The sequence below is a fragment of the Cynocephalus volans genome, chromosome 5 (genome assembly GCF_027409185.1).
Source record: "Cynocephalus volans isolate mCynVol1 chromosome 5, mCynVol1.pri, whole genome shotgun sequence".
In the NCBI taxonomy this organism is placed as follows: domain Eukaryota; kingdom Metazoa; phylum Chordata; class Mammalia; order Dermoptera; family Cynocephalidae; genus Cynocephalus; species Cynocephalus volans.
The window spans coordinates 116451243-116465063 of record NC_084464.1 but is presented as its reverse complement, the minus strand read 5'-3'; positions in this window follow the sequence as shown (position 1 = coordinate 116465063).

Genomic DNA, 13821 nt, shown 5'->3' with positions numbered 1-13821 from the left:
ATATTGGGGTTAGAAAAGGTCACCATAGCTACCTTGAAAGTAAAACTATTGCCACAATATAAATTAGGCCATTAGAAATCTAGAGTACGAGTTGAACCAGCATCCACAGCATGATAGAGCACCCTGGAACATCTCATTAGATACTTCAAATTGATGAAGTGCTTTAACATCCTTATGTTTTTATTTACTGATTTAAATTCAACCCTACAAAGCAGGAAAAGAGACAGAGTACAGGCTATAGCCTAAAGGAGAGCTAGGAGGGAGGAGACATTTTTCCTGGATGTTTCAGAATATATCCGTTTCTCATACAAGTTGCTTCAGTGGACTTTTAGGGCACAGTTTTTCTTAGGAGAAAACTAAGACTACAGATTTTTTTTTCTGACTTAGACATTTACCCCTGCATCCTCTTATACTTTTTTTAAAACATCAAATCTCTAATTTCTTGTATTTTTATTCTATAGTTTGGACTTAGCCAGATATTGGAAATCTCAACCTAATGAAATCTGTATACTTTTCTTAGAAAATAACAAATTTTTCAAAGATATTGTTAGCACTTTTATCATACACTATGTATCTCATTCATTACTTGGTGTCTTTGTTATCTGTTTTGCGCACGCACGCACACACACACACACACACACACACACACACACACACACACACACACACACACACACACACACACACACACACACACACACACATTTATGAGCATCCCGAGTCTTAATCCTCAAGTATGTGGCTATTGGTTTTCTGTCTTTGTAAGGCTCCTTAAAACCTTACTTTGAATCTTTAGTTCACCCTATTTTCCCTCCTAATTTTAGTAATGTGATTAGAGAGCGTGAGCTACAGGGTATCCAGTCCTGGCCACATGTCTTGCTGTGGGGCTTCTAGCATGTCAAACTAATAGACGAGCAATGACCCTGGTTATTCAGGAAATTCAGCTCTTTCATCCACTCTGAGGACATAACACCAACTCACAAGCCCAATTTAGAGCACTATTAAACCGCAGGGAGGCAACGATTGTGCCCCTGGGACTAACTTACACCCTTTCACTCTCCAGCTGCTGGTCAAGCCCTCTAAAGGAGATAATGGGCAGCAGCATGTGAGTGTTTCCAGGGGGGAATTTCGCCAGCCCTGGAAACAAGCAAACCAGCCCTTTGGGAAAAATAGGGACTATCAGCACAGCGACAGCCTACCTCCTACCTCATTTACTTTTGCCTTTGTTTCTATATATCCTTCTCTCAAAGACAGTGTGTTCTCTTTCTGAGATCTTCTTTCAGTCCCTTCCTTCAAGATTTCTCCTAAATCTTCAGGAGGGATTTCCTATTTATATTTTGCTCCAGCCTTAATTCCTTGAGGCTACTGTCCTTGAGTACCAGCTACCTTCTCAATAGGGAGTCAGGAATCAATATCACGGATCATTATTCTAAGAACTAGTTTCAAGTTCTCTGGCTCCTGCAGGAGTCCAAGTCTTTCCATTCACCAGAAACCATCACAATTTACAAAGAAGGCATATGTCTCGGGAACTGGATTATTTTCCCCCTTTAGAAACCTAGAATTTCTCTAGAGGAATCATAACGAGTTCTCAGTAACATTCTATTGGAACCCTGAAGGACAGGCCACCTCCCGGCATCATGAATCATGTCTCCACCTGGAACCTGGCCCTATTGTATTAATGCTGAAACAACTGAACAGAGACATGTGGAACTTTGAAATACAGCATTATCACCACTCTTTACATCCTTGTCACCCTTAATCAGAACTCTTAATCTTTCACTCTCATTTCCATATAGCTTTGTGCTTTACTTTCTCTTCTTCACTTTCCCTGATATTTTCCTCCCAAAATGTTGATTCCTTTTAAAATCCCTGTTCCTTGGTAAACAAAGCAAAGCAAAACAAAACAAAACAAAGAAATGAACAAAACTCTCTTTTACCTACTCATGTCTTTATCAGATAATCCCTTCAGTTCTTGCTTTTGCTGAAAATTGTCTCTTCCTCTTCCACTAACTTCCCAGCTGAAATGGAGACAGTCACAGGAATAAGTCATTCCTGCATCAGAAAGGGTGTCAGCGTTCTCCTAGTCCTCAGCTCCACCCCACTCCCAGATCTGGCACTTCACAGCTCTTACTCCTCCACCGCCACAAATACATCCTTTCTCCTTTCACGTCATGCCATTTGGCTCTACAATTCACAGCCATGTATGAGTTTCCAAGTCGTTTCTCCACATTTATCAAAAAATTCATCATCAGGCTCATGCCTTCTATTCAAATTCTTTTCAGTATTCTTGGTTAGTTCAAGCCTATAGAGAACAGTCCAATCGCTTGCTCCATAGTTTCTTGAGCTTTTCAACTCTAATGACCTTTATACCACCTTGCTCCAGCCCTTTAAACCCATAACTCCACATTGAACCTCATAGTCATTTAGAATTGCTCTATTTCTAAAGTTTTTAGCTGTAAATTCCCATTTGCACTGCCAACTATTTTCCATTCTCTCACTTATTTACTCCTACTACCACTGTAATTCAAGCCCATAAAACCTGTAGGTTCTTATTTCCCTACCTGTCTTCATTGTCTGAATAAACTCCCTTTTTCTTCCTATCAATCTAGATCCACTAACATAAATGCATCTATGTTGGCAACATCAACTTCCTTGCCCCTTTAACCTTCTGCCACCCTTGACCTGGAAAAAACTTGAACTTGTATCTATTATATCACACTCCTCTACTCTTACACAAGAACTGCTGAAATGAAATTGGTGACAATCACACAGCTGTGCACTTTGGGCCATAATAAATCCCCAGTCTTCAATTTCAGAAGCACTGAACACTGCTTGGCAAACTTCCCAGTTAGTTCCCTTGAACTTCAAAAAGTTCGTGGAAAAATTGAATCAAAAGATAATAAAAACCCTTCCATGAACCTTTTGAAGACCTCTCTCGTATAATTACAAATATCAAGTACAACAGATATTCTCAATTTTTTATCTTGCCACACCACATAAGTTTTAAAGTTATTTTTTTTATTAAAGCATAACATGACATAATGAAAGTGACTTAGTTCAAAAATGGATACATACATTTTACAGTCACCTAATGAGTGACAAGTTAACACTGCTATGGAGTGGGGAGGAAGAATTATCTTTCTACTAAATTGTGCTGGTTGAATTTATATTAATGTGAAAACTGAACCTAGACCCCTACTTTACTATATACACAAAATCAATATCAGTATGTACTCTTTTGTCTGAGTATAGCTTTGTCATTCTTAGTGCTGTATAGTATCTCATGTTATGAATGTATCATATTATATTTATCCATTTCGTATGCTTCCAGTATTAAAAATAGTGCTATTATAAAAAATTTTACATGTCTTTGGTGATCATAGTTGTACACTTCTGATGGGTGTATACTTCAAAGTAAAATTATATTTAGATGTGTAATTATTACATTATATGGCCTGCAAATGTTCATCTACACTAAATAGCTTCAAACTACTGTACTTTCCAAAGTGAGTGTGCCCATTTATACTTTTATGCAGTGAGTAAGTGTTATAGTTGCTCCGTACATGGTATTTTCTGTCTTTTTCATTTCAGCCATTCTGGAGAATACGTAGTAGCATCATATTTAATCTTTACTTTGTGTTAAAAATGCAACATATTTATTTTAATTTGTTTCTGACAACTATAATTGAGCACTTTTCCATGGTACCATCGGATATCCTCTTTTGCAATGTGTCTGTACAAAACCTTTGCCCATCTTTCCATTTAGTTGTCTTTTTTCTATTGATTTGAGGACTTGTGCATACAAGTTGTAAATATGAGGGTACTTCAAAAAGTTTGTGGAAAAAGTGAATTAGAAGATAATACAAATCCTTCCGTGCACTTTTTGAAGACCCTTCATATATATCGTAAATATTTTTCCCATTTTCTTAGTGTTATCTTTTGATGAACACAAGTCCTTAATTTTCATATAGTCCAATTTATAATTTTTATGTGTCTGATAAGAAATGTGTGCTTTTTCCAAGGTCATGAAGATGTTATCATATATTTTCTTCTAACATTTGTATTTTTCCCTTCACATTTATATCTCCAATTTATCTGATATTGATTTTGTGTATGTAGTAAAATAGTGGTATAGATTCAGTTTTTTCACACGAATATAAATTCAACGAGCACAATTTTGTAAAAAGATAATCCTCCCCCCATCTCTACATTATTGCTACCTTTGTCATTCATCAGGTGACTGTAATATGTATGTATCCATTTTTGAACTAAGTCTATCCTTAGACTAGTCCACAGAAGTTTTAGTAGATTAATATTTCTTCCATCTCTCAGGAAGGGTAGAGACCATTAGTTAAGAATTCTTTCACCTTCGTTCCCTACTACTGATATAATTATTTGTATGTATCCATCTATTCACTCAAAAACTATTTGCTGGGTGTTTATTATCTGCACATACTATCTGCACATACAAAACTATCTGCTGGGTGTTTTATTATATCTGCATATTAAGCACCAAAACTTGATAATGAATGAGACAGGCATGGACTTTGACTTAATGGAATTACCTTTCACTGAAAGAAAACCAACAACAGAGAAGTAAACAAATAAATGTGTAATAATTATAAGTTGTGGCAAGTGCTGTGAAGGATATAAAGAAGTGAATAGGTAGATACTGACTAGGATGTTAGAAATGTGCTCCTTGTGTGGGGAGAAAGGGATATTTTGATAACATGTGACCAGTAATTTGATGTATCAGGAAGAGCTACCTATAGGAAGAGCCAGGAAATGTACATGCTAGGCAGAAAGAAAAGCAAACACAAAAGCCCCAGTGTGGGAAAGAATATGGTACGTTCAAGGTACTCAAAGGAGGCAAGAGGCCCATTTGGCTAATAGATTATGAGAGAAACATCGATGGGGGCCCAGGATCTGAGACGAGTTGGAAGGGTGAGCAGGGCTCGGCACATGCAAGGACTTGTAGAATATTGGCCAAAATTTGCTTTTAACTGTATGTCCAACAGCAACCTCCAGAAAGTTTGAAGCTGGGGCAGGTGGAAGGGGGATGTTGTCACCATCCAATTATTTTACTTTGGCAGTCATATGAAGAACAGACTGTGCAGGGAGAAGAGTGGAAACAGGGGCATCCATTAGTAGGGTTACCATTCATCTTGGGATCCTTGGGTTTTGTCTAATACTCCATCTAAATATAAACAGCCTCCTTTATCAGTTTCAAAAATGCTTTCTTTGAGTTTAGAAGTTAAGTATATGGTCATCCTATTCATTGTGGGACTTTAGCAGGAGTACAGAAGATAGATAGTAGTGGCCTGAATTGGGTTGGTGGTGGTAGAGAAAGTAAGGAGCACTTAAAATCAAGACCTATTTTGAAGGTAGCACTGGAGGCTGCATTGATTGGAATGCCTATGCGAGGTAAGGGAAAGTCGCGCATTGAGGATCACTTCTTGATTTTTGTCCTAAATGGATAGAGGTACCATTTACTAAGATAGGATATCTGAAGGAAAAACAGGTTATATAGACAATGACAAGCCTACCCAATTGACTTAAAAATCAGACGGAGAGAGAGAAGAAAACTCAGAAGACGAAATTGCCAAAATAGATATTTACCTCTTTTCTTCATCTTTTAGTAGGAGACAGAACAGACTCTCAGCCTGAAGACTCTCAATCTTTCCACGTGTTCTCTGGATCCTCTCCCTTTTCTTTTTTATTTGCCTCACACTCTTAGTTATCCCTGCTTCTATTTTATCTTCACCATCTCCTCTTTGCTTGCTCTTTCTGAAAGTCTATAGATGTGAACAACTATTACCCGTTGAAAAAAAAAAGAACAAACTAGTAAGCAAATTCTCAAGCCTCTAGGGATCCTAAATCCTTTTCTCACTGCCACAGTTCTTCAGAACTTTAGAGCCAAGTTTCTGTAAAGGGTAATCTACATTCAAGATCACCACCTCCTCGGTTCTCATTCCACAAAATCGCTGACACTATGATTTCCTCTCTCATCACTTGGATTGAAATCTCTCCCCACAAGTACCTCCAGCTGCCAGATTGATGGATACTTCCCGCTCCTCATTTATCTGACTTGTGGCATCCTTTGTCACTTTTGCACTCCCTCCTTTTTCAAATGTTCATTGTTCCCATTATCCCCTCTTCCTACCTCTCTTTTGACATCTTTTTGTCAATGTCTTATATTTTTCCTCTCCCTTCCTTAGAGTTAATATTCCTCAGGAAGCTATTCTCAGCATAATGTTCTTCTCATTTTAAAAGGTCTTTCTCTATAAGTTTCCATCTGGCTCTTGTACTCACCTCCAAAGGGTGATAAATATGGTCACTATCTGGATTGTAGTGATGTTTACATGGTCGTATATACTAAGCAAAGCCTATCGAATTATGAACTTCAATTATGTGCAATTTATTGTAAATAAAGCTGTTTTAAAAATGTCTCTTAGTTTGAATGAGTCTTAGTAGAAAATTCATAAAAACAGAAGACTTGTTCCCATACCACTCTTGCTGTGGTAGAGATTTTCTGATCTCCAGTGAGACAGATCTGGCCACAGTGCATTAAACAATCTATCACCAGCTATTTACTGCCAGATGTGGACAATTTGTTCCTAGAAACAAAATTCAATAAAATTTACTTTAGTGACTTTTCAGATATCAATCTGGTTATGACTTTTCAGATATGAGTCTGATATAAAGCTACTTTAATGGTGTTTTGTTTGTTTCTGATGATTGCCTCAGATATAGGTTTTACATTTTGTCCAAACACTCTCTCCCATCTCCCAAGTGATTTAACTTTACCAAACTTTTTAGGATAAAACACCCTGTTTGCTGCCCCAGAGGTTCTGCCTCCCTTGCTTTACGGGGCATTAGTGTTGACAGTACAATCTGTGGGACAAAGAAAATGCATCTCTTTTGCTTAACCCTGATTTAAAAGCCTTGAATATAGTCTCCTAGACTTGCCATTCTGAAATGCCCTGTAGCATCCAGCTTAGCCCTAGTCAGGACAAAGGGAAGGAGGTGTTATCAGTCCACACTTAGAAGGGTAGTCTATACATATACCCCTGATTGTTATCTACGGTGATCCACTTCAGCAGGAAAAACTTACATTTAGAAATGGGCAACAGACTTAACTGTTGGATGGTTTCCTAATAAGAACTGCCCGCCGCAAATCTCACCTTATAAACCACATATAGGTGCCACCCCTAAACTTTCTAAACTGGCTTCTGGAATAGTATGAAAATTTTTGTTAATACTTGAGTATCAATTAGTCAATAATCAAAGACCACTGTCAAGCTTTCCTTATATCTCATCTGGTGCTTGGATTTACTTTTTGAATATGTAAAGAAATATTCACTTGACATTAGCACCTACCGTTTTGCCCAACCCAGCCCTGGGCCAGTTTGTCCAGGATAATCCTAAATTCATTATTTCTAACAGTCTTCTCCAAACTTTTCTGATCAAGTAGCCATGTCAGGAATAATTAATTAATTTTTTAAAAATAAAATAAACAGACATGCATGACCAGAATCTATATATGCATTCCATTTCTTTAAAAATTATATATATGTACACTACTACTATTATTAGCCAATATTTCCAGGTACAATATATGCTTATCTTAGAATGAAGTTTATTGTTAAAAACAGTGTATATAAATCAATGTTTCAAATAGTTTCTTAATAATTTTAAGAATATACCTGACCTTTTTATCAGGCCTGATTAGATAGCCATTGATCTTTTGCCTTGAAATGTGGCTGGTAAAAAAAAAAAACCCATACTAGGAGCATAAATCTTGGCTCTACCTTTTTTTAGGGTATGGGGAGAGAGGTTTGTTTACTTGTACTTACAATTATTGTTTTTAATCCTGGGTTATTCTGCAGGATTTATTTTGATCACTTGTTCATTTGCAGAAGTTTAGTGTAGTTAAAACTAGGTAATACAATCCATAAAACCTCCTAATGAGACACATGTGTCCTATAATGCATTACAAAATGCTGAAAGCAAACATCTCTTCGTATTGTCAACCTCCACAGACCTCATGGGTTCTTCATAAAATAGGAAATATGACATAATGAACTAGTGAGAACTCCAGTACCAATTCACATTTCAATATCAGCAAGTTTAATTTTTAATTCTTTTTCAGGTAATACATGAATATCAGTGCTGATATATTCTTCCCATACTTCAAATGGGTTTCTTTTCTATCTCAAAAGATACAATTCAGAAACCACTGATTTACACAAAGAGTGCTTAACCTGTAATTCCTCCTGCTTCTCTCTTTTCCTTGGATTTCAACAGAGCAGGCAAGATCTTTTCTACCCTGGTAATATGTAGTTATTTTTAACACAATTAAGCAAAATATTATGTTTCTACTCTTTCTTAGTCCATACATTTCATGACACCTCATTAAGACCTTCTTAAATTCCTCAACTCTTTTTTTTTTTTTAATACAAAAGACAATTTTTAATTTTAACCTAATCCTATAATGGTGTCTAACTACTTAATTTAGTAAAAAAATAAATAAATAAATAAAGTAAGTTATTTAATTTAGGAAATCCAGCAAACAAGTACTAATATAGGAATGATATTGACATCTCACAACCAATAATTCAGTCCTCTGGCTAACTCTAGTTGATGGACGTTCACTTAATTTCACCCTGTATAGCAAACTATCTGTCTATATGCTCAAGAGATGCAATGATTATTGTTTCACTACCATTATCTAAAGGAATAAAACATGAGTCCCATTTTTATATATTCCTGCCCTCTAAGAACATTAATATTTAAACATTATTAAATATTCAATAGTTTAATTTCATAGCTAGATATTTAGAAAAAGTCACTGTCTTAGGCAGGCAGGGTACTGAATAGACAATACCTATAAAGGCATCGTGTATGACTAGAGAAAAATTATCTAAAATTGAACACATCAGCTCAGCAGTAATTTTGCATATGAGTTAAACATGGAATTAATTCCATTTATTTAATGAGTGGCCAGTATGTTTAGAACAGGGTAGTAGATTCTGTAGGGGATTATCAAGTTGACTGAAGGACTAATTAACAAAGGAAATAGATGATGAGGCCAAGCACAGATGCAAACATGAGAGAAAATAAATGTATGGAAGGGTATTAGTCCATGCCTGTTGCTTATAACAAAATACCCGGAACTGGGTGATTTATAAAGACAATGAAATTTATTGCTTATACAGTTTCTGAGGCTGAGAAATCCAAAGTCCATCTGGTGGTGGCAACAGTGACCCAGGGGCCTCACATTGCAAGATGGTGGAAGCAGAAAGAGCAGAGAGAGAGAGAGAGAGAAAGACTCTCCTCTTTTAAAGCCCTCAGAACCACACCCCTGGCCACCATTTTTAATCCATTCACTACAACATGGTCCCACAGTCCAGTCACCTCTTCAAGGCTCCATCCATCAATTACCATAACAGGATTTTCCACCCTCTTAACAGTCACAGAGGGGGCCAAGTTTCTAATACATAAAATTTGGAGGACACAACTCAAGCTTCAATAAGTTCTGGGGGGACATAATTCAATTGACTACAGAAAGTAAATAGTTTCACTGAAAAAATTATAGGTAATAAACAATTTGTGTCCTTTTCTCAGTAAATAAGAGTTCTGCACTTCAAAATTCAGCTAGTCCAAGAAAAACTCTCATCTTGATTATCCTTTTAATACTTTAATTTATGACTCCTGACAATGTAATCTTTTTTCAGACTGTTTACTTAATATTCCATAAATATTTGTTAAATAAGTGAATAGGAATGAATTTTAAAAGGTGGGTGTCTGATATAAAGTGCACAATTTTCGTCGTTTTTCAGTGCTTAGTATAACCTTGCATAATCTCTATTTTTATGGTCTGAAATATTAAGATTATACGATACATAATTTTTCATAACCTCTGATACTATGGGAACAATGTTTTGTTTTTGTTTTTCTGAAAAAATACAGTCTACTTTGCTACTTATCGAGCAATATGGTTAGTATTAGAGTTAGGGTGAGGGTTAACTTTATAGAAATAATGGTTATTATCTATATAATATTTGCTCAATGTTTTAGGGATGTTTGTGATTGCTGTTGGATTAATATGACAGCAAAGTTTTTGTAAACAAATCACAAGCAGGCCTTAGCTCATTTATGTTTTCCTAGCACTTGTTTCTGACTATAGAGGCAATTTAATAATATTTCAGTAGATTTTAAGCATGTCTTCTCTTAGGCATATACATATGTAACATATATCATTGTATTTCTACAATATGTAGATACATTCTACTTAATTTTTTTGTTTATCCCTCTATTATGAGCATTTCTCCATTCCTTAAATAAGCTCTAAAAACACGACTTTAAAAATGTTTATAATATTCCAGGGGTACTGTAATTTATATAGTCTTTTTCATATTTGTGGATATTTAGGTTATATTTGATTTAAATCCACATAATCTGAAAAAATTCTACACATGAAGTTTCTAGTCTTAAGGCAATTTAAAACTCCTGATACAATTTGCCAACTAACCTTCAAGACAGGCTATAGGTTCTTATACCCAAACTAATAGTGTACAAGAGAAACTCCCATTTTATTATAGTCTTACATGCACTAGCTATGATGTTACTTACCTGTCACTAACATAGAAGATGAAATAATATTGTTTTAATTTTATTTTACTTTCCTTATAAACCACTAAGAAATATATTTTTACATGTTTGCTTTCATAAATAATTCTTGGGTTTACTCTTTATGTTCTTTTCAAATTTTCTACTGGTGTTATAAGTTGCAAACTAATTTTAATAATATATCTCTTTACATAGAAGGATGATATTACTACATTTAATATGTATGTTCTGAATATTTCCCTCAGCTTATTATTTCTTCTAATTTTTTGATCTTCAATGTTTTAACAATATTTAGTCAAATCAGTCACTTCTTTGGGCCACTTCTTTTGTTATTTTTAAGCTTAGAGATTCCTCCATTCTGAAATCATATTTATCTATATTTCCATCTGGCTGTTTAGAGTTATGTTTTCTTATATTTAGTTATTTGATCCACCTAAAATAATTTGGCTCATGGTGTTTGAAAAGACTCTAACTTTATTTCTGTTCTGGAACAATTGTTCCAGCACCAGATAGTGAATCCACCCTTTGACTCAATCAACATTCCAAGCTCACAATGAGCCAGGCACTCCGCTAGGCACTGAATAACTCACCCATCTTCCCTTTACCACATTGGCCATAATCGGTCTTTTTAAATTATCCTGTATCACTTCTTGTGCCAATAACATATCATTTTAAGTATAGTCTGTTATTAACACACTGTGATAGATAGTGGGGAGTCTCTTCTTCAAATGTCTCTAGCTATTCCAGTTTTTGGACACTTTGGGAGAATGTATGGGACTAGAAGGGAGAAGAAAGGAAGAAAATAATCATTTTATTTTTTCTTTATTCAATTATTTATGTTTGTAATTTTAATAACAAATTCCTTTATAACTTTACTTTATAACTACTATGTCAAGTTCAATATTTCCCTCATCCTGTATAGAATCACATATCAGTGAATTAATATGAAAATAATCATTGTATCAATTTTGATAATATTTAGTTTCTAGTTTAAGAACACATTATGTTTTCTTGTTTAGCCATTTAATTTCACCTTCTGCCATTCATCAGCTTTTTATAGAGCTAATGCCTAACTTACATTAATGGGGAGTTATACTATTTAGAATGATTTAGAATACTAAAATGCATTCAGTTTTAATATTATGTTTTCTAAATAAATTAAAACTTACAAAAAAAATTCATCCTCATTCCTGATTTGCAATTGTTTTCACAAAGTCCTTGTGTGTTTCTTTTTTATAATTCAATTGTTAGACTGTTGGGAAGGTGATACTTTTAAAATTATTTTGGCAACTATTTTTGGCTCCAATATAGAGCTATATTGTTTTATATATTTATTTGTAACCAGTTTTTTAATAAACTTTTAATATCTTTCTAATTTATCTTCAGTAGACTCTCTTTAACTTGTACTTTTTTTTATCTGGGAATGCTGTAAATTGTATTTCTTCTTTTAATAGTACTAACTCTTATAACTGCTGACTGTTGCCATTGACTGGTTCCTGGTCCCAGAACAATGCTAATAGTAGAGTCAGTACCTCCAAGTCTTGTTTCTGATTTTAATGGAAAATGCCTCTGGTATTTCAAGGTTAAGCATGATGTTGTCTATTGATTTCAATAGATAGCCTTTATTATAAAAGGTCTTTTCATTCCTATCTTTCCATAATTTTAAAGTAAAACTGGTTGCTATATACTACAAAATTGCCTTTCTGAATCTTTTGAAAATAGTGGGTTTTTTTTCCTCTTACTTATTGATTGTATGTATTATATGAATAGATTTTCTGACATAAAAACATTTTTATTTTGCTAAAATAAACCCCATGTGGGCACATTATATTAATCTCTTGATAGAAAAGTATGAAATATAAATATAAAAAATATTTCTATTTTGTGCTATTGTTCAAATACAGAATATGATGGTTTCATAAAATAAAATGATACAATTTTTAATAGGAAAATTTGGGGGAGTGTGATGGAATGGATTACATAGAATAATTATCAGTTATTTGAAAACTTTTAAAAGTATATATGTTAAACTGACTGGGTTTAGAGCCTTTTGGAAGTAATCATTCGACTTTCTGTTTTCAGTTTTCCATAGGCTTGGCCAATATTTAACAATTCTATACTGCATTTATTTGCTACTGTGCTACTTAAAATGAGGTTCCAAATAAATCTTATTGCATTTGATATGCACAACAACACTATAAACTAGCTAGAGCAGATAGTCATTTCCCCATCAAAGATAACAACAGTAGCTCAAACAGTGTGATTGATTCAAGGTCACACTGATATAACAAACAACAGTAAGGGTTAAAATCCCAAATAATGCAGAGTTCAGTATTTTTTTGACCACAAACACCATCTTGCCTGTTCCTCTTGCTTTTAAATGGCCCTGTGGGTTACTTCAATTTATCCTGCCAATGTAATTTAACACTTTTATTGCTGTTCATGTTCCTTGAGAATAACAATTCCACCATTTTATTTATCACTCTGTATTGATCAAGACACCCTTAATGTTCTCCTTATCTTGACTTAATTTTGGACAGATTTCTTCCCAACTATAGGCCACCAACCTCCCTTTTCTTAGAGCATTTATTTTAGAATAATTGAAGTTGTAAATTCTTTCTCTTCCCCCTTGAGATGAGCCTCTTACCAGTTTACAACCCAGGAATGTTTCTCTCAAGGACATGGGAGCCTTCTCTTTGAAATGTGATCATCAAGAAAAATAGTGTTCCTATCTCCCAGTCTCTGTGGGAGGGTAAGGGCCTAACCTCCATAGCACCAATTAACAAACACAGATGACCTAATTACACAAACCAACCTCCCTACTAACACTTTAGTACTTTTACTACTTTTCCACTAGTTCACCCCAGAGCTTAAAAACTCTCCTGCCTATTGTTTCAGTAGAGTTGATTTCATTCTCTTAAATAAAGTCTTCCTTGACTGCTTAACTCTGTCAGGTGTAATTTTTCCTTTCCACTATTAAAATATTTATATTTATTTGTCAGTCTTCCTTTCTGCTATCTGAAACTCTTGAAAGCTTTACTTGGTTTTAATCCTGTGTTTAATCCCTAACACTTCACAAAATTCCCTGAACATACTAAGTACTTAATAAATATTGATTGAATATATGAGATATATTTGAATGAATGAATGAATAAATGGGTTACATGTAGGCAACTCTGGGTCCAGAGT